The sequence below is a fragment of the Amborella trichopoda genome, chromosome 11 (genome assembly GCF_054954075.1).
Source record: "Amborella trichopoda isolate Santa Cruz 75 chromosome 11, AtrichopodaSantaCruz75HAP2 v2.0, whole genome shotgun sequence".
In the NCBI taxonomy this organism is placed as follows: domain Eukaryota; kingdom Viridiplantae; phylum Streptophyta; class Magnoliopsida; order Amborellales; family Amborellaceae; genus Amborella; species Amborella trichopoda.
The window spans coordinates 34,686,222-34,696,115 of NC_142346.1; the positions used below are offsets into that span (position 1 = coordinate 34,686,222).

The window sequence follows — 9,894 nt, forward strand, 5'->3', positions numbered from 1 at the left end:
GTAGGGGCATAGTGTACTTGCTCATTACTACATACCCCACCAACCATGAAAATTAATATTAGAGAGAAAGAGAGAGTAAAATTACCATTTCATTGGAAAAGAAGTTTGAAAGAATATATCATAATCTAATTTTGGAAACGCCAACTCATATAAATTTTAATTTTTTAAATATGGATCGTTATTCTTCTATGGTGTCTTAATGGGAAAATGGTGCACTATTTATTTTTATTTTTATTCTAAATTTAAACTTTTTTTTTTAATGAGGGATAACGGGCCCCTACCCATGAAAGGGTGTGACACAAGGACTTCCCAAGAAGTCACCCATTCAACAACATCACGCCGTTAGTCCTCCTAAGTGGTTTTCTTCATTAATTTCAATCAATAACTAGGCAAAAATATTGTATTCTTTCAATCCCTACGGTAGACAATTGCAGCGTTCTTAAAAACCGAAGGGGTAAAAAATTGGGGCTAAAGCGAACCAAAAATGATACTGAAGTGGTCGATAAATATCAGATCTTTTTTAGTAATTGTCAATGAAGTCAAGCGGATCAAACATGTTATTGAAGGGGTCGATAAATATCATATCTTTTTCAGTAATTGTCAATGGACTTCACATTAATAAAATAATATTATTTATTAAGTTTTTTAAGGCTCTTTACACTGTGGTTGCATAAACCAACATATATCATCATCATCATCAAAGCCTTATACTAGGTCGGCACATAAACCATCAAACAAAATATTTAAAACGAACGCGTTTTTAGATAAGTTAAAAGCATTTGTCAATGGGAAAGAATATGAATGTAAGATTAGAAATGAATATTACCTGAAGAGTGATAAGAAAACAAAAATGAGTGGTGGAATAGCCACAAATATCATGAGTGAGTGCTTTGCATTGTAATCAGTGACTACATTAAGATGCATGTTCCTCTATAGAGAATCAGCAACTTTTATTTATTTATTTTCTCTTTGGGTAATTCAGTAGGAATTGGATTTCCAACTCATAGTAGGAATGAAACTCAAGATAACCTACCATCCTGACCATCTAGCCTTGAGTGCATTCCTAGTCATCTTTATTTTGTTGATTATGTGTTTTTGTTCCATGATTTGACATCCTTTGCCGGTTTGTTCGTGGAGATCAACCCCTCAGTTTGGGCTCGATCCATTCACATTGTGTGACTACAACATATTTCCTCATTATCCTTGCAAATATTTTTAGATTAATAAAATCTGTTCCACAGCATTATAAGTTGAAGAATCTGAATGAAACTTTAGTTCAACTTCGATAATCATATAAACTTGGGACTCTTTATTTAATTGTATAAGTGGTGTAAACCATAGTTACCAGGAGGGTGGTGCTCCCGCTCTAGAATCTCGCTCCGGCATTCCGGAGTTGGGATCTCGCTCTGAACCGTTCCCATCTTTTTGGGATCTCACTCCAATTTTTATGATTCTTGATCCTATTCACAATGGAGCTCGCTCCCGATACTTCAGGGATCTCACTCCCTCTACTTCAAGGATCTCGCTCCCATTCACAACGGATGCCTTTCCTGTTAAAGCAAGGATCTCGATCCTATACACAACGGATTTCGCCCCGTCTACTTCACGGATCTCGCTCGTATTGTCTCACAGAACGCACCACCAATTTTATCATGTCATGTAATTTTCGTGTAAACAATTCTCGACCCCATTTTTGGGCCTCTTCTATGACTCATCTCATAAGAAGTGAGGACCCCAAGAACTTAACTCCAACAACCGTATTACAGAAGGCCAAAGAGGAGTAATAATTTTATTAGTGAAGCAAAGGAATCTCCATTTCCACATTACAGCGAAATACATATTCAAAACAATCACCTTCAATTATGGAATGATTATGTATCCTAAAAGAAATGTGCACCCCCCTTTGCCTTGGTCGTACATTGTGGTCTCCAATTCCATTGACAACTACGAAAAACCTAACCATTTAAAAAACAAATAGGGACCGCATTCCCCATTGAATTACCTAGAAAAAAGAAATGTGCACCAGAAAAAATGGGGTGTTGAAGCTACTTCTCTATTTCCTCTTTGTTTTAGTTTTCATTTAATTAGAAATGGTGTCCTTAAAGAGGGAGTTATATTTCTTCATGAGTATTCTTACTTCTACACTTCTTGTAATGATACGTTTTCTTTCTTGGATCCTTCCAGAAAGCCTTGGATCTCCTTTTCTCCTTGTAGCAGGCCTTTGGCATGCTTCTTCTCTACACTACCATCCTTTGCTTTTGCCCACAGCACAGAATATAGTCCAAAGACAACCATGATGGGTCCTATCAGGCTGCAAAACACCAAAACTATCAAGATTGATTAGAGATATGAAAAATTGAAGCTGTTTGTGACATTATTTCTGGCATCTATGTGGTTGCTATAATATAATTATAGAATTGGCAAACAAATAAAATGTTGGGATTAAAAAGCGATCCGATATTTACAACATCATACGGGGGCAAACTTGCCAGAAAATAAAAAACAATGGGGTTTCCGTCCTTCTATTTTTGGGCCATTTCGTTATAGTTGTTCTATAAATTGGTCCGTACATAAATTTCTCATTATTTTGCTTGCATTTTTAGGCTTTTTGTTCTCTTTTTGATTCACTGAGGTCATTACTTCACTCTAGGAAGACACCGGGCCGGGTCCAATTTCGACCGGGTTTGCCACCATGCTTGGGACCTTGGCCCACAATTTGGGCATGGTCCAATCGGCCCTTTGGAGGGCCGGATCATCCTGGCCCTATTCCTATCCTAAAGTAGATGAGAATGCTCTAGCATTGTGTACTTCAAAATATTGACACTAATGAAATGTTTTCATAGATGGTACTCCAGTATTGTGAGAAATCTTTGTATTTCTATGTAAAATTGTTGCACAAAACCAATATTTTATAGGGTTACAAAATTGTACACAAGCATTATAGATCATTACATGATGAATCAGCTTCCTAGTATGTATATATAAAAAGAAAAAGTGTTTCTTGCTGCAAACAGGTAGTCCATCTAAAAAAATGGAATCTAACGGTCGAAATGTTTTCTTAATATAAAAATTATTTCTTGCTGCAAATCAGTCCATCTAAAAAAATTATTTGTTGCTGCAAACAAGTAGTCCCCGAGGTATAAAGCATCCATCTTAAAGATGGATGTATACAAGTAGTCCATCTTAAAAAATTGAAACTAACGGTCCAAATCTTTTCTTAATAGAAGTATTATTTCTAGGTTTCAAAATTTATTTCTTTATTCATATTCATAATCTCCGTGTTAGAGATTACAGGTCCTTAAAAAATAAGTCAAAAATTCTATCTCAAAAATAGATTTTTAAGAGGTGACTCATTTCTACATGGACTTATAAAAATTATGTCCATATAAAAAAGGAAGGAAAATATTATACAAAAAAGCCTTACAATTCACAGTAAATTCACAATCACCCTCAAACTCGAAATGATTCGGTACATCATTGATAGTTCAGAGACAAGCCGAGAGAATTGAGGCACAATGTGTATTTTAGTGAAGAAGTCAACAAATTGCTCATATGAGGCAGCATATGCAAGAGAAATTGTGTCAGCCAAAAATTCTTGAACAATGGACTTCAATATCTTGTTGCATTCATGGAACTGCTGATATTTTGAAATCCAAAAGGCGCTCTTACCATCATAAAAAAATGGTATGGGGGTGGTAATAGTAACAACCATGTCAGCAAGCAACCATCGATGCCAAACAACTTCAGTAGTAGTATGTGTCATTGCCCTATACTCAACTTCTATTGTAGATTTGGCAATAAGTTTTTATTTCTTGCTTTTTCATGATAGAAGATATTCACCAAGAAAATTGCAAAATCTTGTTGTTGATTTGCTATCACTCTGTTAAATTTGAGTTTGTGTAGACCGAAGTTCAATGAGGAAAATGAAGAGAAAAACAAAGCCTAGTGTAAAGTATCCCTGAATTGACAAATGATGCATAAGACCAAAGTTAAGTGGAGAGACCTATCGGTACGGAGAAATTGGCTAACTAAATGCACTGTATAAACAATATATAGGCGAGAAATCACCATATACACCGATTTTCAAACCAACTACCAGTAAAGTGTTGGACCAAGGAATGGTTCACCATCTATTGGTCAAACTTTTACATGGAACTTAATGGGAGTGTCAAATCTCTTACTATCACGCATGAGGCGAGCTTCAGAGGCAATTTTCGAGGCATATTTGAGTTAGAGATAATGATAGCTATGAAGAGAATAAAGCTTCTAAGTTAAGAAAGTACTGTAAAAACCCAAAGTCTTTCATTTCAAATATTTCAATGTATTTTTGTCTAATCATACCATCATCGAATATTATCATATCATCCAAATAAAGTGACATAAGTGCTCACCTAATAGAAGTATAAAAGACTAATAGGTTTGGATCATGATGGCTGTGTTGAAATCATTCTCATATGACTGCATTACAAAAGTTTTCAAACTAAGCGCAACTAAAAAAGGCCGACCACAAGGCACCCTTGGTTCCTGCTAACCCAAGAGATAGACATACCTCCAAAGGGATAACATGCCTTGAAGGGGGCTGGCTATCATCCTCAGTCCCATCAAAGTCAGCAATGAAGTACCCCAAAACTTCATGCTATTTGCATGAAAAGATAACTTAAGATGTTTAGTTTTCTTAATGTATGTTAAATTTTCGTTGACTATTTTTTAAGGGGCTATGGTAGGATTACTTTGATATCTATTATTAAGGCCTATAACATATCTTCATATCTTAATTCTGACCTAGTACACTACCAATAGCTTTTATGTAGGGAACATTAGGATTTTCTTTTCCATCTATTGGATAATCCATCTGAGATGACTTTACCCATTTTTCAGTAAAAATGTATTACAACTTACCATTTTGAACATCTTACAAATGGTTTCCAAGATATCTTTATTGAGTTAAATAGAGCATTGCAGACTTCATATAACTGATCAACTTTACTCCTATGATATAAGATGCCACTCTTACATCTTTTATCTCAAAATGAGAACAAATTTATGGGTACTATTTATCATTTTGAAATCATTTCCATTCAATTATATATCATCTACATATAATGAGAATATTGGTATAAATGATGGTGAAGGTCATAGATGTATTCGTAGGATCAGGATATTGGAAGTGAAAGAGGCTCTTAAAAGGATGCAGATAAGAAAGATTTTAGGTCCAAATGGTATCTTGACAGAGGTTTGAAAGTACATGAGAGAGATTAGTATTGACTGACTAATGAAACTATTCAATAAGGTATTGAAAACAAATAAAATGTCAAACAAATGGAGGAAAAGTATTGTGGTACCTATTTATAAGAACAAAAGAGACATACATAATATTACAAACTATCGAGGGATCAAGCTTATGATCCATACTATGAAGCTCTGGAAAAGAGTGATTGAGCAACAAAAAAAGCATGAAACAATTGAGCAATGACAAATGCATGAAACGAGTATATCGAAAAACTTTTATGCTAGGAAAGCCAACAACCAAAGCTATTTTCCTACTTAAGCAACTAATTGAGAAGTTTAGGGCGAAGGGAAAAGACCTCCATATGGTCTTTATTAATCTAGAGAAAGTTTATGATAAAATATTTCGAGATTTGATTTGGTGGGTGTTGGAAAAGAACGGAGTCTCCAAAGATATGTATGATGGAGCGCTAACTAGTGTACGAACAACTAGTGAAGAGACGAGTGTGTCTTCAATAATAATAGATCTACATCAAGGGTCTGCATTGAGCCCGTACGTCTTTGTTTTAGTTATGGACAACTTAACTAAGCACCTACAGGATGCGATACCATAGTGCATACTATTCACAGATGACATAGTTTTGATCGATGTGACCCAAAACAATGTCAACACAAAGTTAGACTTTGGAAGGATGTTCTAAATTTCAAAGGTTTTAAAATTATCAAGAATAAGACAGAGTATATAGAATGCAAGTTTAATAATAATAGGAGTAGAGATGAGGAAGTAGTTAATATTGACAGCCAAGCTATACAAAAGAACTTTCAATATCTTGGGTCGATAATCTAAGAAATGGAGATATTGAGGAAGATGTCACACACAGAATTAGAGCTAGGTGGGCGAAGTGGAGATGTGCAACTGAAACTTTATGTGATGACCACATACCAACAAAGCTGAAGGACAAGTTCTATAGGACAGCTGTAAGACCAGCTTTGCTCTATAGGTTAGAATGTTGGGCGAAAGAAAAAACAATATACCCATAGAATGAGTGTAGTGGAGATGAGGATATTGAGATGGGTGAGTGGCAAGATAAGAAGGAATAGAATTCGAAATGAATCAATTCGGAAAAATTAAGGTGCGGCACCAATAGGCGATAAGATAGGGAAGAGTACACTTAGATAAGTTGGCCATGTGTGGTACCAATCCGGTATAACACCTGTTAGGAGATGCAAGTTAGTTCAAGTAGAAGGATTGAAAAAGGCAAGAGATAGGCCCACATAAACATAGTTAGAAGTAGTCCAAAAAAAGATGAGGACTTATAGCCTCACTGAGGGTACAACCTTTAATAAAGCGGAATAGAGGACCGGGATTCATATAATAGACCCCAATTAATTGGGAAAAAACTATGATAATGATGATGATGATGATTAAAATATCCAATATTTTAGAGAAAACAAAATATAGTCATTTTGGTTATTTATGTGCAAGAACTCTAGGACAAACTCATCACTTGTATCTATCTCACAACGGACTCTCTCTCTCACACACACACACTTAATTCTCTAAAGCCCTGACGGAGAACTTATCTTTCATACTTTTCTATATTAGTCTTAATCAAGTTTGGTTACTTAGATGAGTTTTACTTATTCAAATGACAACAATATTGTCAAATTCGCTTTGGAGCCTTCTTTGAATTGGTTAGAGAGGGAAGCACTTTGGTCCTTGCTTGATTCGAGGAATGAATTTTGATTTTTTTAATTTTGAAATAAACAAAATGTATTTTATATATAAATATATATTATTAAAATTTTAAAAATTTAAAAAACTGAAAATAAATGAAAAATTTAGTATTTTTGGATAAAGGTGCGAGTTGGTTAAAATAGAAAACTCACAAAGGGAAAGGATACACACAAAAGGACATGGTTGAAAGTAGCGAGAAAAGTTATTGGGACTTATGGCTTCATTGAGGGTATGGCCCTTGATAGAAAAAAATGACATACCACAATCCGTGTAGCCCGCTCCAAATAGTTGAAAAAAGGCTATGATGATGATAATGCTGATGAGTATATTTTTGGACACAATCATGATATTTAAAAATGAAATTTTTACTACTTTTGATCAAGCCATCAACATTGACATACCTAAACATAAACATGAATCGATAAATATATGAACATCCATCATTTTATATTTTACCAATCACCAAATGAAAAGTTACAAATAAAATACCAAAAGCCATACATGAACAAATCGATAACCTTATACATCACAAAAGCACTCATGCGCATACACCATATCTAAAAATGACGGCAAGATATGAATAATAAAGTTCCATTACCTCATTAGGTCCATAAGTCCATATACTCTCCATACTAGCTATAGTCAAAGACCCAACAAAAAAGCACGGAAACTATAAAATCATAGTTTCAATATACTCAAAGTCATCATTGGGTTTCAAAAGCACCACCAGTACAATCAACACCACGAGAATTGCAGCTTCAGCATAGGGCCCATATATCCATTCCTCATCTCTTGGCTGCTCGATATCCTCTTAACGCAAGTCTTCTCCCTCAAGGACTGCAGGAAGCTCCACAACCCACTCGTCAATATTATAATATACTCTAAGCTAATAGAATCTATGATAGGCCCCCTCTTCCACTTTTATTGCCTACATTGTATAGTTAAAATTTATAAATTCAGATGTATCACTGCATTATACAAAGTATTCATTATAAAGAAGGTTGTATTATTCATAAAAGATTACTTGTATAAGTTACCTCTCATGTAGTCTCAAATTGTAATGGATAAAGATTAGATCACGTAGTCGCTTATATTCTAGTCTATCATTCTTCTTTGTGTAGGTTAACACTCCAATCCACTCACAACCAGCAGCAATACAAGTTTGGCTCCAAACTTTAATTGTGAAACATTGTAACTCACAATATTGGTTACCAAATTGAGACCACTATGCAACTACAACAATCAATCATATTACTAAATTAACAACCAAGATCCCTTATTTTACAAAAAAAAAAAAGAAAAAGAATTTTTTTTTTGACAATCATAAAACACTAAAGTAACATGCCAAAAAACAACAAAGATACTAAAGTAAATAAGAATCAAGAATGAAATTTACTTGTCGTTTGCACGCATTTTTGATACACCACGCCCCCATGCGAATAACAGAGAACACGGTTGCAACATCAACTTTCAGGCACCAGATATGCCCAGAAAGTTACAAAAGCACTTGCAATCCCCTTTGAGGCCCACTGGGGGGCTCCCAAAATAGCAAGGCCCTACTTTTTTATGGCTGGGAACTCACCTAAAAAAAACCATGGTGCTACCAACCCATTCCAGACCCTGACCACCATAGAGTGCATAATAAGACCCATGTTTTGAAGAGCACCCGAATGACATCATTTTGACCGAAGAGAAATCACAAAGATTGGTCCTATTATCCTAAGACACCCTGAAATTTCAGCTCAGTCAGGCATCACAGCAGGAAAGAAATGAGGAAGAAAAGATGAAGGAGTATCATACCCCCACATACATGGGTGGATAAGGAAATGGTTATTGTAAAACCATTAAAATTTAAATTTGATATCAGATGGCCTTCGGACTGCATGAATGAACTCATAAGGCCTAAAAACTCCTGAACCCCAAGTTTCGCCTAAAAAATATCTTCCTAGGGCTTACTTCCCAAAAATAAAGGGGTTTAAATCTCCTAACTACTACAAAAATAGAAAAATCCTGGAACTCTCCTCAAACATTAGGCAAATTATGTACCCTTGAATCTCATGATCAGTGAATCAGATCGAGCTAAAATTTGTATATGTTGTGCTCCTCGATAAACACATTATTTTGGTATAGGTTTTGCATGTGATCGTCAATCAGATTGAGAGAATTACTAGAGAAAAGTCCACAAGTTTTGATGCTTATCCAAAACCCAGTTTGTGCAACTTTGCTTACTTCTTTGGCCATAACTCAACAGCCGGTCATCATCTTAAGCTCAAAACTAGTGCACTTCGATCTTGAATTGAATGCCTTTGAGATGGCATAGGAAAAGTCACGATCAGGTTCTGTATCGGTGGTTATCTGAGCCTCGCTAGTGGGCTATAATCTATGCAGAATTTTGGGTTTTTGACAACTTACCGAAGCCGTAACTTGGACATTTGGAGGTGTTTTGCCGAACGCTTTGGTGTGTAACAATCGTGATGAGATCCTCTTTGAGTTCCCATCGAAAAATGACCAATAAACCCAACATCCCTGAAGAAATTGAGCAAAGAGTGTTGAAGAAGACTCGCATGAAAATCCCAAAATCCAAAAATCATGGTAGCATGATCTACATTTTCCTGGTGGTAGTTTGTCTATTCCAACACTAAAGAGTGTAAAAATAAGGCCCCATAATGTGGTTGGGAAAAGATCCTCCTCGAAGGATCCAATGGTCATTTTTAGATATTGTTCATGTCATTTTTCGTTTATTTTGGTTTTACCTGAATTTCTTTGTATTTTTCTCTTTTTTTTTCTTTTCACCCAATTCTCCCCAGCTATGAGCATCCACAGATGTTTAAGTTGGAGATCTTTATTTTCCCCATCACTATTTTGCATGCATTGAAATTAAACAACATAATAATTAAACCACAAAGAGGAGAGAGAAAGTTTTCTGCCAA

The 9,894-nt window shown here is 35.3% G+C and overlaps 1 long non-coding RNA gene across 2 annotated transcripts; it reads right to left on the bottom strand.

Annotated features, from left to right (window-relative positions):
• Window positions 1-7,533: 7,533 nt before the first annotated feature.
• Window positions 7,534-9,613, bottom strand: LOC148779875 (uncharacterized). 2 transcript variants are annotated; one of them, XR_016045109.1, is made up of 2 exons: window positions 8,361-9,613; window positions 7,534-7,801 (listed from the first exon to the last, which is right to left on the bottom strand). It is a non-coding gene; the product is annotated as an uncharacterized LOC148779875 (long non-coding RNA). The 2 variants fall into 2 exon arrangements; XR_016045110.1 differs by having other exon boundaries at window positions 9,377-9,584.
• Between the last annotated feature and the right edge of the window lie 281 nt (window positions 9,614-9,894).